The following is a 15768-nucleotide window of genomic DNA, read 5'->3' as shown; positions in this document are numbered from 1 at the left end:
TGTGTTAGAGCATCTGTGGAAGCTCAGGAGCAGAGGCATGAGATGGCCTGGGGCTAGGGCAGGAGCCACATTGTGCTGACTAACAAGCTGGGACTTCTCCCAAAGAGAAGATAAGCCACTGAAAGGCTTTAAGCAGAAGGGATGCAGACACTTCTCCTTCAGTGCTCCCAGCCTCTCCTGCAGGGTCAACAATGCTTTAATGAAATGTTGTGATTCCAGTTGGGCAAATGTTCCCAGGCCCATAGTCATTCTATCCATGTGTATGAATTAGAAATGAATTTTTTTTTTTAAGTATGTATTTAGTCCTGTCTGCTGGGGTCAGCTGAGGCCCTTTTTCAGTTTCCTGTCTTTATATACCCGTTCCTACAAATCTTTGGGACTCAAATCCTGGACTCCTGTCCAGTCTGGCTTCTTGCCTTGGTGGAAGGAGGGATGTCTATAGGAACCCATGACATATGTTTGTCTCTGCTCGCCTGGTGGGAGGTGGGTTGCTTTCCCTGTGAGGCATACAGGAACCCATGTCATTTCTGCATAGTCTGTAGAAAGTGTGGGTACAGGAACTTAAGTCACAGCTGTTATATCGAGGCTCTGCAAGGCTTCCCACAGGGCCCAATATGCTGAGGTTTACTTGGGTACAGGGAGGTTATTTTCATCTCTTTGGAGCCGCTTCATTCTGTGCTTTCACTGGGGTGGCCTTCTTGCCTCATCCCAGCATTTGCGTCAACAACTGGGGGTGGCAGGGGGTGGAAGAGACAATTGAGGAAGATTCCAGTTATGCCAGTAAGATCTGTTTATGTACTCTGTGCTGGAAGTGCAAGAGGACAAAGTTCAGTTTTGTTCCATTCAGAGTTTTTTTTTAAAAAAACATATAATGTATTATTTGTTTCGAGGGTACAGGTCTGTGATTCATCAGTCTTACATAATCCACAGCACTCACCATAGCACATACCCTCCCCAGTGTCCATCACCCAGCCACCCCATTCCTCCCTCCCCTACTCCCCAGCAACCCTCAGTTTGTTTCATGAGATTAAGAGTCTCTTATAGTTTTTCTCTCTCTCTGGTTTCATCTTGTTTCATTTTTCCCTCCCTTCTCCTATGATCCTCTGTTTTGTTTGTCAAATTCCTCATATCAGTGAGATCATATGATAATTGTTTTTCTCTGATTGACTTACTTTGTTTAGCATAATACCCTCTAGTTCTATTCGCATGGTTGCAAATGGCAAGATTTCATTTCTTTTGATGGCTGCATAGTATTCCATTGTATATATATATACCACATCTTCTTTAACCATCCACCTGCTGATGGACATCTAGGTTCTTTCCATAGGTTGGCTATTGTGGACATTGCTGCTATAAACATTGGGGTGCACATGCCCCTCTGGATCACTACATTTATATATTTGTGGTAAATACCCAGTAGTGCAATTGCTGGGTCATAGGGTAACTCTATTTTCAGTGTTTTTGAGAACCTCCATACTGTTTTCTAGAGTAGCTGTACCAGGTTGCCTTCCCACCAACAGTGGAGGGTTCCCCTTTCTCCGCATCCTTGGCAATATGTCGTTTCCTGACTGGTTAATTTTAGCCATTCTGACTGGTGTGAGGTGGTATCTCACTGTGGTTTTGATTTGTACTTCCCTGATGCCGAGTGATGTTGAGCACTTTTTCATGTGTCTGTTGGCTATTTGATGTCTTCTTGAAAGAAATATCTGTTCATGTCTTCTGTCCATTCCTTGATTGGATTATTTGTTCTTTGGGTATTGAGTTTGATAAGTTATTTTTTATTACATTATGCTAGTTACCATACAGTACATCTTTAGTTTTTGATGTAGTGTTCCAAGATTATTGTTTACATATAATACCTAGTGCTTCATGCAGTACATGATCTCCTTAACACCCATCACCAGGCCAACCCATCCCCTATCCCCCTCCCCTCTAAAACCCCCAGTTTGTTTCTCGGAGTCCATAGTCTCTCATGGTTTGTCTCCCCCTCTGATTTCCGCCCCCTCATCTTTTCCTTCCTTCTCCTAATGTCCTCTGTGCTATGCCTTATGTTCCGTAAGTAAGTGAAACCATATGGTAAGTTCTTTATAGATTTTGAATACTAGTCCTTTATCTGATATGTCATTTGCAAATACCTTCTCTCATTCTGTCGGTTGTCTTTTGGTTTTGTTGATTGTTTCCTTTGCTGTGCAAAAGCTTTTTATCTTGATGAAGTCCCAATAGTTCATTTTTGCCCTTGCTTCCCTTGCCTTTGGCGATGTTTCTAAGAAGAAGTTGATGCGACTGAGGTCTAAGAGTTTGCTGCCTGTGTTCTCCTCAAGGATTTTGATGGATACCTGTTTCATATCCAGGTCTTTCATCCATTTCAGAGTTTTATTTCTGACTGTGATTACTGGAGACCTGAAGGTGTTGAAGATGATTTAGTGAAGAATATGGGCCCAGGAATCAAATACACCCAGGCTGGCCAACTGGCTTTGTCACCTACTGACCATGTGAGTATTTGGCAGATAAGCCATCTGTTTCTTCTCTAATAGAGTGGGGATAAAGGTTCAGAGAGTTGCTGTGAAGGCTTTTTTCCAGCATTTTTGAGATATAATTGACATAACATTGGGTAAGTTGAAGGAGTACAATGTGATTATTTGATACATTTATGTTGCAAAATGATTACTACAGTAAAGTTAAGTAACATATTCATCACTTCACATAATTACAATATTTCTGTGTGTATGAAGAGAGCATTTAAGATCTCTCTTACCAACTTTATATGATACAGGTATTGTTAACTGTAGTCACTATGCAATATATTGGATCCCCTGAACTTATTTATCCTATAATTAGAAATTTGTACCCTTGGACCAACATATCTCCAATTCCCCCAACTTCCAGCCCCCGGCAGCCACCTTTCTAATCTCTTTTCTATGAGTTTAGCTTTTCTTAGACCCCATATTTAAGTAGATCATACAATATTTGTCTCTCTGACCTCTTTCATTTAGCATAACACCCTCAAGTTCCATCCATGTTGATATGAATGGCAGGACTTTCTTCCTTGTTTATGGCTATAAAATATTCCTTGTGTATGTGTGTGTACAGCACATCTTCTTTAATTCACCCATTCATCCATCAGTGGACACTCAGGTTGTTTCCATGTCTAGGTTGTTGTAAATAATGCTGCAGTGAACATGGTGGTGGGGTAGCAGTATCTCTTTGAGATAGTGGCTTTATTTCCTTAGGGTATGTATCCAGAAGTAGGATTGGATAATATGGTAACTCTATTTTTAATTTTTGGAGTAAACTCAAGCTGTTTTCCATAGTGGCTGGACTAATTTACATGCCCACCAAAAGGTTTCCTTTTCTCCACTTCCATGCTAGTACTTACTATCTCTTGTCTCTTTAGCCATTCTAAAAGTGTGAGATGATATCTCATTGTCATTTTGATTTGTGTTTCCCTGATGATTAATGATATTGAGTATCTCTTCATGTACTATTGGCCATTTGTATGTCTTTTTCGGAAAAATGTCTACTCAGATTCTCTGCCCGTTTCTTAACCAGATGATTATGATTATTATCATTATTATTATTTTGCTATTGAATTATATGAGTTCTCTCTATATTATGGATATCAACCCCTTATCTGATATATGATTTGCCTATATTTCTTCCATCCCATAGGTTGCCTCTTCATTCTGTTGATTGTTTCTTTTGCTGTGCAGAAGATTTTTAATTGGATGTAATACCATTTGTTTAGTTTTGTCTTTGTTGCTTGTGCCTTTGGTGTCATAGCCAAAAAAATTGTTTCTAAGACCAGTGTCAAGGAGATTTTTCCCTATATTTTCTTTTAGGGTTTTTACAGTATCTTATATTTAAGTCTTTAATCCATTTCAAGTTAATTTTTGTGAGTTGTGTAAGATAGGGGTCTGCTATTATTCTTTTGCATGTGAATATCCAGTTTTACCAGCACTATTTACTGAAATGACTATCTTTTACCCAGTAAGTATTCTTGGCTCCCTTGTCAAGTACCAGTTGACCCCGTATTTATGGGGTCTTGATCCTGTTCCATTGGTCTGTATGTTTTTATGCCAATGCTATATTGTTTTGATTACTGTGGCTTTGTAATATAGTTTAAAATCAGGAACTGTAATGCCTCCAGCTTTTTTCTCCTTTCTGAAAATTGCTTGGGGTATTCTAAGTCTTTTGTGTATCCATATGAATTTTAAGATTATTTTCTGTACATCTGTGAAAAATGCCATTAGAATTTTGATAGGGATTGCATTGAATCTGTAGATGTTTTTAGATAGTATGGACATTTTAATAGTATTAATTAGTATTAAATAGTATTAATATTAATAAATAGTATTAATAGTATTAATTCTTCTGATCCACAGGCATGGGATATCTTTCCATTTATGTGTCTTCTTCAGTTTCTTTCATCAATATCTTATAGTTTTCAGTGTAACATCTTTTATCTTCTTAGTTAAATGTATTCCTAAATATTTTATTGGTTTTGATACTGTTATAAATGGGTCTGTCTTCTTTATTTCTCTTTCAGATACAGTGTTCATATATAGAAGTGCAGTTGATTTTTGTAGATTAATTTTGTATCCTGCAATAATACTGAATTTGTGTATTAGTTCTAACAATATTTTGGTGAATCTTTGGGTTTTCTACATATAAGATCATACTATCTGCAAACAAACACAATCTTAGTTCTTTCTTTCCTGTTTGGATGCATTTCATTTCATTTTCTTTCCATTTCACAGCTAGGATTGCTGTGAAGTCTTAATGGTACTTAACAGATGCTCAATAAATGACCACAATTATTGTTAATGAGGTGATATACAATAAAAAACTAGTCATTTTTAGTATAATGACAAGTGGTGCAAAGCAGAGGCTCTCAGGATGGGCTCTCATGTTCTTGAGAACATTAAAGAATCTCTGCAGCATGGAAGTGGCAGGATTCTTCCTGTATGAGTACGTTCCCACCTGTGTGGCACTACTCCTCTGAACCTGATCATGGACTTTGCCATCACCATGAAGGATCTTAGCACATCAAAAGGATGTGTATGAGACAAATTGGAATTATGCTGCCACAAACCCACCAGAGCACACTGGGAACCAAAGAGCGAATCTAAACATATGCTTATTGACCAGACCTGCTTGGGTGAGTTGTCCTGCACAGAGAAGATGGTCCTGTTTCACAATTCATTAAGGTGGAGATAAAAACCTCAACACAGGCACGATCTTAGTAATGGCAGTTACTGAAGGGCAGCTGTGACCCATACTTCCAAGTGAATTGTCAATGTTTTTCTATAGTTGAGGTGGAATGTAGTGGTTTTATTTCAAAACTTGCTTTGAGAAGGCAGGTGCTACAGACAGAAGCGAAGGGCCCAGCACCAAGCAGTTTTCTTGGCTGCTCCGGCCACAGCAGGGTCTGGAGCCAGGTCCAAGTAGCTTTTGGCATGCAGGGGGCGAGCCGTGAAGAAGCAGTGAAATCTGCGGCCTTCTGACTTCTCCATGTGCTGGAGGAGAGGTGAGCTGCACTTTGTAGTTGAGTCTACAGTTGCTGTTCCATCTCAAGGATCTCCTTCTAGAAGAACGGGTTCATAAGGCTCAGAGAAAGGTCAGTAGGGAAATCAACCAGAAGAAAAAAATCTTTCTTCATTTTGGCAACCATTCATGCATATACTTGAACAATGATATTCAAGGCAAAGTTTTGGCGATCCTGAAGTTTCGCCCCATGGGTCCCTGTCTTTGCTGAAGTTTACAGCTGTCAGGATCAGGCTGGTATGAGACAAATGGACTAAATTTGCCAGCTCATCTAGTTGTCCTTGAGGCTGGAGTCTGGACAGAGGTCAGTCAAACCTGCTGACCGTGTATTCCCTTGTATTCCTGTGGTGAAGGCAAGTAACGGGGCCAGTGGCACAGCTTGCAAAATCCATCACCATCTGTGTTCATTCCTCAACCCCAAATGTTTGATGCCCATGATATACCCAGCACTGGGCAGAGGAGGACCTAGGACTACAGAGATGAAGGTGTTGGTTCTTTTTTTCAGAGTCATGGTGGGATGGGGGACAGAGAGATGTGGATTTTAAGTATGATATAACAGGGACTAGACAGGATACCAGGGAAGTGCAGGGGAAAGGGCACCGAGCCCTGCTCAGCCAGGAGGTGATGTGTAAGCTGTGGCTTTAAGGACTGTTACAAATTGAATATTGTCCCCTCCTGCAAAAGATATGTGGGAATCCTAAGCCCTAGTACCTCAGAATCTGACCTTATTTGGAGTTAGCATCTTTATGAGTTAATTAAGTCAAATTGAGGTCATTAGCTTGTGCTCTAACCAGGTATGTATCCTGATGAAAGGGGAGGATTTAGACACAAAGGCGCACACATGTGCACATGTACACACACACGTACACAGGGTTAACGCCGCAAGAAGATTGGAATTATGCTGCCACAAGCCAAGGAGCTACCAGAAGCCAGGAGAGAGTCCCGGAACTATTCCTTCTCTCACACCTCTAGAGGGAACATGGCCCTGCTGATACCTTGATTTCAGACTTCTGGCCTCCAGAACTGTAAGACAATAAATTTCCTGTCCTCAGCCAACCAGTTTGTGTATGTTGTTACAGTGGTAACTAGGAAACTAATACTTGGAGTCGGGGTTATCCAGGTGGAGAAAGAAGGGAAGGGAGCTCCCTGTCCGGGCATTGAGACAGGGACATGGTACATTGTTTCTTGGTACAACTGGGGCATAGAAACGGCGGGGGGGGGTGTCTTTCTCCACTTGCATAATCCCTAAGTCCTTGTTATTAATTTCCCACTTCCTATTTTAAAAAAACTGGAGAGGAGGGTGTATTGATTAAATCATAAAGATCTTGGCCTGGTGCCACCCTAAGGAGTTCGGGTTTAATTCTGAAAGTGATGGGGAACTACAAAGGAATTCCATTACAGCCAGCTTGGCAGCATTGCAGAGATGCCATTGTGAGTGGTAGCTTAGGGAGGGAGGTTGCTGTGGCAACCCTGGCAGGGAGTATTGAGATCCAGAATCAAGGCAGTGGCTAAGAGAAGAAGGACCAGGAGGAGGTGCAGCTGAGGAGAGGGTGGATGGCTGTATGTGCACAGAATGGAGGTGTGGGGGTACAATGCCCAACTGGATGCTGGTGGTCTTCCCTGAATCGGGGAAGACAGAAAAGAAGCAGTTATCTGCTGGGGAAGATAGGTGCTGGTTTAGGCCTTCGAAGTTTGAGGAACCAGTGAAACATCTGCAGGGCCCTGAATAATGTGAGGAACTTAGGGGACCCTGTCCAGGCTTTTTGCCTGATGTGGACAGAGTCACCTGTAGGAAGTGTGGAGAGGAAGACAAGGCTGAGGGTGGCCTAGGGGTCCCATCAGTATGCTCTCCACCCTTTACTGTGGTCAGAGTGGCTGAGTTGCAACCTGAAGAGGCCCCCCTCCTCCCTTCTTTCTCTATGGCTGGAGCCCTAACTAGGATCCCTGGTTCACGCCAGACAGACCATACCTGGCCACTCAGTCTTGCTGACCCAGGGCTGGGCTAAGAGGTGGATGTGTTTGGTAATGGGGCAGCCTTTGGGGAGCCCATCTTAGAGATCTGAGCTAGTCTGCCAGTCTGAGCCTCACAAATCCTAATCCAGATACCTCATTCTTCGGATCTTACTGATCTATACTGTACTTTGTTGCTGTAATATGAGCTGTGGGCTAATGTCAGTGGGCATAAACCTGGGCTTTATAATCTGGAGACCCACTCATGTGGGGTTTGACATTGCCCCAGATAGATTATGCAGACAGCTTCATTTTGCTTTATTCCCCCATGCCTCAGCTTCCTCACCTCTGTCCCAGCCACAGTCATCATCTAATCAGAATGCAGAGGGCAAATGTGAGACATACAGCAAAACGCTTTGATCTCTCTGAAGGAAAAGTACCTCATTAATAATATCTTGCCTACTGGAGAGACCATTGTATTGTTTTGGGCTCTCTGCTGGGAGGTCATGCTTGGTGCTTGATTTCTCTCCTTTGATACCTTACCTTTTCCCAAACTGGCTCTCTTTTAAGACTTACTTTTGGATTATCTTAAGACTGGTTTTCCATTGGAGTTTTTCTGTCACCTTCTTTTCAAGTGACTCTTGCAGCACTTACTAAGCTTCTATTGAAGGATACACTCACTTCCTCCCAGCCTGAGCTGAGGGCCTGGCCTCTTTCTCAGTACCTGCCGGCTACATTCAGGAAGGTTATACTCATTTTCCTGCCTCATAACTAAATGAATTACATTATACTTATCTCAAGACCTGTAAGCCAGTCATTCACAATGACATGGCAGAACTGGATTCCTCATTAGAAGATGCTCAGAAGGATTAAGGTACAGGTTTATTACTGTTAATATCAACCAACATCTATCAGATGCCCACAGGATACAAGGTTCCATGCAGCATAGGGAATGACAGAGCTTCATCATTATCCAGAAATTCTGGGCCATTGACCAAATAAAGGAGAAAATCCTCATATGGATTCTAGCCATCAATGAACCCTTAATATTGAATACCATGACTCTGCAGTCTGGCTCTGCATCAGCTCCCCAGCCTGGAAGTACAGAATCTGGAGGTGAGATCCAGGAATTGGAATTTTCAGTATTTTTCAGAACTTTAAGATTGAGGCCTGCTGTAATGCTCTCAAAGCCTCCTTGATGGACAGTGCCATCAGGGATGGGGGAAACTGGATTGCCTTCAGCCATCTTCCTTCATCCTTACTCTTATTTACTCCGTCAACATGTATTTTATTGAGGGCTAGCTCCAGGTCAGAGGCTGTGCCTCGTGGTTGGTGCTCCAGCCAACACACCAGTGAGTAAGAAGGACTCTTACTTTCCATGCTCCCAGGAACCCAGCATCTTCTGTGACCCTGAGGCTTGCCTGGATGAGAAAAGTCCTAGAGTTCTGCAAAAGGGAAGTCAGAGTCTTAGTGGCTGGGAGCACGAGGGAGTGTATAAATAGAGTAAGACCCATGCAACTCCTCTCTTCTGCCTTTCTTGCTTTTGCCTTTCTGCCACAAATATTTATGGAGACAACACTTTATGATGTGGAGGTAGGTTGCTCTGGGTCCAAATGCCTTCCACAGGCACTGTGGTGTCAGGCCAGTTCCTTCTGTGACATGGGACCTCCTAGTGCAAAGAGGATAACACGAGGGTTTGGCTGTGTGGTATGAAATCAAGGCTTGGACACAGAGCTTAATGAGGTAATAGGACAAGTGCCCCTTCTCGTGGAACATTCTGGCAAAAAGAAGCTACATAAACAAGAAGGCAGTAAGGACAAAATAAGTTCAGATGGTGATACTTCCATTAAAAAATAAAACCAGGTGGTGAGATGGGCAATGACTCTTTGGGGGTTTGGGATGTTAGGGGTGACCCTACTGAGGAGGTGCTGGCTTAGCTAGACCCAAGAGCCAGCCTTGCAGAGATCTTGGTGGGAGCATCTCAGGCTGAGAGAACAACAGGGTGGGCTCAGCCCTTTCCGTCATGAGGGGGCTCTGGTAGCTGAAGTACAGGGAGGTAGGGGAGAGGGTTGGGAGGTCACTCAGAAAGGCAGGCAGGGGCCATACCCTTGTAGGGTCTGGTGAGGACTTGGAATTTTATTTTAAGTGAAATGGAAACTCATTGGAGGGTTTTAGGCAAGGGAAATATATGATTTAATTTATGTTTTAAAAATACTCACCTTCCGTTGTGCAACTAAAATATCACCAGCACCCATCTAGACCTGAAGCTGGGGTGGTTTCTGACAAAATTTTAGGTTTCACCACGCAGTGGTGACACCGGCTTTGAAAAGGCAGCAAGATTTAAGGTAGACTCTGCATCTCTGAAAACAATGCCTAAATCTTGTTCCCTATTGTTGCTTGAGAACAGCACCAGGAGTAAGACTTCTCTGTTTCACCCCTTTTCTGCCTTGAGAATTGCTGGTGGCTCCTGGGTAGGCACTGGCCTTGTGAGAAAGCCGCTGGACCTTCTTTCAAACCTGCACCCACCATGGTCCCTGGTTCTGTCTCCCTGCCCCAGTTGTACTGTTGTACAAGGTTAGGCTTCTAAGCCTCTGTTTCTTTGCTGTCTGTTTTGCCTAGAGACCTGTGTCCAGGACAGTCACGAGCTCATTCACAACTTCTTGGGGCTCAGTGAGGCAGTTTGGTGCAGCTTGGTTGTGAAGGTGTGTAGTTTTCCTGTGTGACTCACTTGGCACTCAGCAGGGAGTTGGGCTGGAATGCAGGGCTTTTGTCTCCTGTTACAGCGCTTCTGTCATGAAGTTTGCTTTCTGGATTTTCCTGGGACATTCAAGTGCAGCCCCTGTGATGTATGTTTGCCAGCTTACTTATGATACTCCTACCTTACTCCAAATATGCTTTCAGATATCTGACAAACATATGTAAAGTACAGATTAGAAAAAGCTGAGAAAGAAGAAAAAGAGTAGAGATAAAATGATATAAAAATGAGGCCAATTTAAAAGCAGACCTGAAATTCTTTATTCTTGCTTATGGGTGGATGACAAATTTGCTTCTCTAACCAGCAACACAGAGGACAGCCCTGTCCCTGCCTGCCATGGACAGTCTCTGTGGCTGACAGATTCATGAGGGGTGGAGGTGTGCTGTGTTTCAGCCTTGACATGCAGGGTAACATGTGTCCCTCTTGGGGACAATGCAGACAGGGCAGGCAGGAGTTCACGGGGCAAGGCTTGCAAAAGTTGCAGGACTGAGAGAAAAGATTGTGTGCTGTGGGGCTGAGGTATATGTCACTTTTAATCCTACTCCTCTCCTTATTAGCTGTGTGATGTCAAACAAGTTTCTTAACCTTTGTGAGTGTCAGTTTCTACATCATAAAATGGGGCTAATAATGCTTACCTTGTGATGACTGAATGATCTATGTAGACTCATAAAATGTATGCCCCAAGTGCAGCCATTATTAGCATTATTATCACCAAGATGAGCCTGTTGGTTGACAATTGGCTAATAGTTATTGAAAGCCAACTATATGAGTATCTATATTACCTTACTGACCCTACAGCAACCCTGGAAGGAAGGCATTATTATTCATGTTTTAAGTTAAAGAACTATGGACTCAGAGAAGTTAACGAATTTGCCTAGAATAGCCAGCCTTTGTACACCTTGCCTTTAAGGGGTTAAAGAAAAAAAGTGCTTCAAGGAGAAACTTCAGTTCTTCCAGGGAGTACTAATAGTAATATTAATTATAAAAATAATCCTTATTGGATTTTTTTTTGTGTTAGGCATTGTTGTGTATTTTACAGGAACTATCTTACTTAATCTTTAAAACAACTCTCTGGTATAAGTCTTTATGCTTGTTTTATCTTTAAAATAGATGTTTTAAAGTTGATTATTTGCAGCTTACAAAAGTTACTTTAGCAAGTTGAGAATCCAGAGTTCCCTAGATAAGTACAAGAGCTTTGTTCATTTGTTTGACAGCTAGCCATTGAATGGCTACCATGTCCTAGTCTCTCTTCTAGGCCCTGAGGAGTCCATGGCTTACAAAACAGAAAGAGTCACTACTCTCATGCAGCCTAGGAATCTTATGGGGGAGGCAGTCACATCCAGCAGAACAGGGCTCAGAAGTTAGTGTCTTGTCTCTAATTTGGGGTTTCTTTCTCCTACACTGTAATGGGAGCTATAGGTTACCTTCCAGCTTGCTCTTCTGGTCTTAGGCCATTCATATTTTTGTAAAACTGATGAAATTTCATCAACGAAAATGGCCTCATTTTATGGCTTGGTGTTTTATTTGTTTGTTATTTGTTTATTTTAGCTATAGATCTCTTCCTTCAAACAGAATCTTCCATAGGAGCCCGCTGTAGGCGTGACCAGTTGTCCATGTGACTGTGTGTATCTATAGACACATAAATATATATACACATATGCACAGATTAATGTGTGTAGGGGAAGAAAAACTGCTGCTACCCTCTTAGGTTCAGTGTTTGGAGGCCTTCAAATTAAACTGACAAAACACAGATCAGTGAGGGAAAAGACAGATTTTTATTCATGAAAGCATGTACATGGGAGTTCACAGAAAAACATGACTCAAGAGGGTGGTTAGAATTTTGGGGTTATTTACAATCGTAATGGGGAAAAGTAAGAGGGAGAAGGGCACTTAGGAAAACAAATGACATCCTAATAGGGGAAAGGGTAGGGAGCAAAGGGCACTTAAGGGAAAACAAGTGACTTTTTGGAAAGGTAAATGGGCTTTTAGGAAAATAGTTGGGAAATAATGGTTTTTTAACACTATGTATTTAGGTGGAAGAGTGAATCTTCCCTACTTGCTTCTGGGGAGGGAATTTATGACAATTGAGCTCTTTGAGGTTTTTTTGGAGGTTCTGCTTTTAGTCAGAAAAAGCATTTCAGGAATTCAAATACTTGCAGCTCAAAATAATTGTTATGCCATAGTGGTGTGTTCTGGATGCCTTCAGCAGAAATGCTTCCATGATCCTTTCCCATATACCATCAGACACAGAGATAAGGATCCAGTGAGAGGGCATCTAGAAATGGTATCATTTGTAGGTTTCTTTTCTTGCTTGGGAATTTAGACCCCCTTTGGGCAGAGGTCATCCATCTCCATAGTGTGGGAGTCACATGCTTCCAAATGTGTGGGAGAGCTAGAAAATCCATACTTAACCACATTTGTATCAGCTTCTGTTTATTCCAGGAAGACTTCCTGATTGCTTGTCAGATGCCAGGCATGGTACTGCAGCTGAGAATATAAGAATGAAAAATATCCTCCTATTAAGGAGCTTACAGACTAGTGGGGAGACAGTAATGAAAGTCATAATTAAAGATTATATGATAGATACTAGGATAGAGAAGGGCCCCATGGTGCTGTGGGAACTAGCAGAGAATTCTCAACTCTGCCCAGGTTGGGGGAGAGCAGTGAGAGAAACTTCACAGAGGAGACTGGTTTTGAACCGACTAAGGAAGGATGGATGGAAGATCACCAGGGGACAAGGACATTGCAGGTAGAGGGAATGTGTACAAAGAAACGCAACCCATGGTGTCTTTGGGAATTGCTAGTGATGCCATGATTAGAGCACAAGTATGTTACTGGGCTTGGATGTTAAGGGGATGAAGATGATGAACCTAGAGGGCTGTCTGAGGCACGCCTGGAAACGTCCTTAGAACACCCTAGCAAGAGTGGAGAGTAGGTTGGAGGGAGAGGGAGCTGTAGTCAAGAGGCCCAACAGCAGAAATAGAAATTAAGTTTCGAGAATGGATTAAGATTAATCCTACAAACAGGCTGCATTTTTGTGTGGCACTTTTAAGATCCACCTGGCTGGGCCAAGAGGAAGGCTGAAAGTTAAATGTTGGAAAAACGCTCTGAAATAGCTTCTTTGGCATCTAACTTTGATTATTGTTACAGCACATGCATAACCAGGAAGGAATTATACATATGTATTTCCCAGTGGCTACTGCTAAGCCAAAGGGAAAAGAACATTTGCATGTCTTAAAGAATTGATTGAGATTCTAAAGCTACACTGGAAAGTTAAGAGTAAAATGCACAGCTTGAAAGACTGCTTTTTGGCATGAGAGTGCAGACCAGATTGACTCTAACTGTGACACAGTTTTTAATTAAGTGTTTATAAAGAGACATTTATAGCCACTCAAGAGGCCTTTATGGTCCTTTGGGGAAGAGACGTGAAGGAGGAGAAGTTTACAGTTCTAGCAGAAATTAATATATAAACAAATCTCAATACGCATTTAAGAAAAATCAAATAGGAGGAAGCATTTTGTGAGGTGAAACTTGTCACACAAATTAAAACTGAATACAATGGGGAGAAAACTTGGGAAACACATCGGTTAAGTGCTTCACATTAGAAGATCAGATAACACTTTCATGTTAATTAATTCACATTGATTTTGACTTAATAAACATTATTAAGTAAATACCAAATATTTTCTTAAAACTGTAGAACTGAAAATTAACTGCCATGAAGTAGATCCTTCCCTGTTTCTATGGAGTAATTAAACTCCAGCAGTGGCTTGAATCCACAGTGACAGAACAGGGTAGTTAGCAGAGAGTTTCCCTAAAACTAGGCCCAGTTATGTACTTAATAGCAGGAGTGAACTATAAAATAGTAGCTAAATTTCTTCCTACTTGCTGCACATCTCCAAGCAAACAGTTCCAGGCTCTGCTACTGCTCTGATTTCTAGATATGAGTTTCTTAAGCTGGGCTATGTCTGAGAGAGGAGGGATCATTGTCCAATATTTGTGCTTTCTTTTGTATTTGGCATTTATGTCTAACTAGGAATCACAGTGTTGGCTCAGCTCTTTCCAACTAGTATTTGGCTTCCTTTATGAAGACCCAAGGTTAAAAACAAAAACAAAAACAAAAAGAAAGAGATTATTAAGGAAAGCTGCTTGAACTGGCTAGGCTCACTGATGTTTGTAGTTATCACACGGGTGCCCATCTCAGACACAGCAAGCAAAATAGACTGTCTTCTAGAAGACAACACCAGAGTGAATTCCCATTTGTGTGACCACACAGTGCTATATTCTGGGAAATCAGTAAATATCCACTGTCTTCAAAATTGTGCACTCTGGTATGGTCCTTTGTACTCTTTTCTTTCCAGAAGCCACCTGCCTACCTCTGGCGGGCTCTCAAGGGCTTGGAACATTCTTATTTGCTGTAATTTGCCCTTTCTGTACCCCAGTGCAGGGAATGGTTAAGACCTGAGAGTCATTGGGAAATGAACACTGTTTTTGCTTGTTTCGTTCTGTTTGTTTTTAGTTTTTAATCTCTCAGAAACAAAACTTTTGAGAGTGCCCCAGTGTCTGTCCATGCCAGATATGTGACCAGAGCTCAGCAATTAGACAGTTCACCTCCTGCGTCGAGAATGTAGCATTGAAGTGTACACAGAATGGGAATGTAAAGAATGTAAAGAAGCCACAGTTTCTCTCTTCTTTCCATTGTCCTCGGGGTTAACATATGTCATTAGACAGCAGGCCCCTCACTAAGTTCAGGTGGAACAGCTCAGGGAGGTGCTCACTGGATCTTTAGAGAAAGTTCTGTTCTATTGGAATTGCATTAAGAAAGTTCTCCTGTGGGTACACTGGCTTCTCTGCACTTCCTAGGCCTGAAGGCCTGGAATGTTCTTTCCTCTAAGAAGTTGGAGCGTGGCTTCAGGCGTTTGCTCTACTGAGATCATCTTATCACGCAGTATAAAACGGCATCCTCCCAGGGCTCTTATGCTCCGTTAGCCTACTGAACTTTTCTCTTTCCCAAAATATTGTCACTCTCTAACATGTCATATACTTTCCTTATTATACTTTTTCTCCATTATCTGTCTCTGTCTCTGTCTTTCTCCTCATGCAGCCGTGAAAGGAAGCATTTCTTCTTCTCCTCTTCTTCCTCCTCTTCTTTCTCTTTCTTCATTTCTTCTTCCACTGCTGCTTCTTTTTTTTTGTCTATCGAAGAAGCTCAAGCACCACAAATAGGCAGGTATGCAGATATATTTATCTTGAAAAATTATATGCCTGTGAAATTATCAAAAGATACAGAACTTTTACTTTTCCCCAGAAAGCTCCCTTATGTACTGTTTCAGTCCACCCAGAGGCAATCAGTACTACATGGCCCTGATTATTGTAGCTTCATAAGAAGTTGAAATCAACTAGTGCAAGTCCTCTACCATTGTTCCCCTTTTTCAAAGTTGGATTGACATTCTACATCATTTATATGTTCATAGACTCAACTTGTTGATTTCTACAGAAAAACCTGTGCAGATTTTGAT

General features: G+C 41.9%; 1 protein-coding gene across 6 annotated transcripts in view; it reads left to right on the top strand.

Moving 5' to 3' along the window:
- Positions 1-15768, top strand: part of CRH (corticotropin releasing hormone) — a 188613-nt gene that overhangs the window by 111778 nt on the left and 61067 nt on the right. For all 6 annotated transcript variants that reach the window (XM_032315720.1, XM_032315719.1, XM_032315717.1 and 3 more), the window contains one exon: positions 2370-2492. The gene's annotated coding sequence lies outside the window, so the exon portion shown is untranslated. The remainder of the gene's footprint in view (positions 1-2369; positions 2493-15768) is intronic.

Source organism: Mustela erminea, chromosome 16, assembly GCF_009829155.1.
Source record: "Mustela erminea isolate mMusErm1 chromosome 16, mMusErm1.Pri, whole genome shotgun sequence".
Classification (NCBI taxonomy): Eukaryota; Metazoa; Chordata; class Mammalia; order Carnivora; family Mustelidae; genus Mustela; species Mustela erminea.
This window is presented reverse-complemented; position numbering and strand designations above follow the sequence as displayed.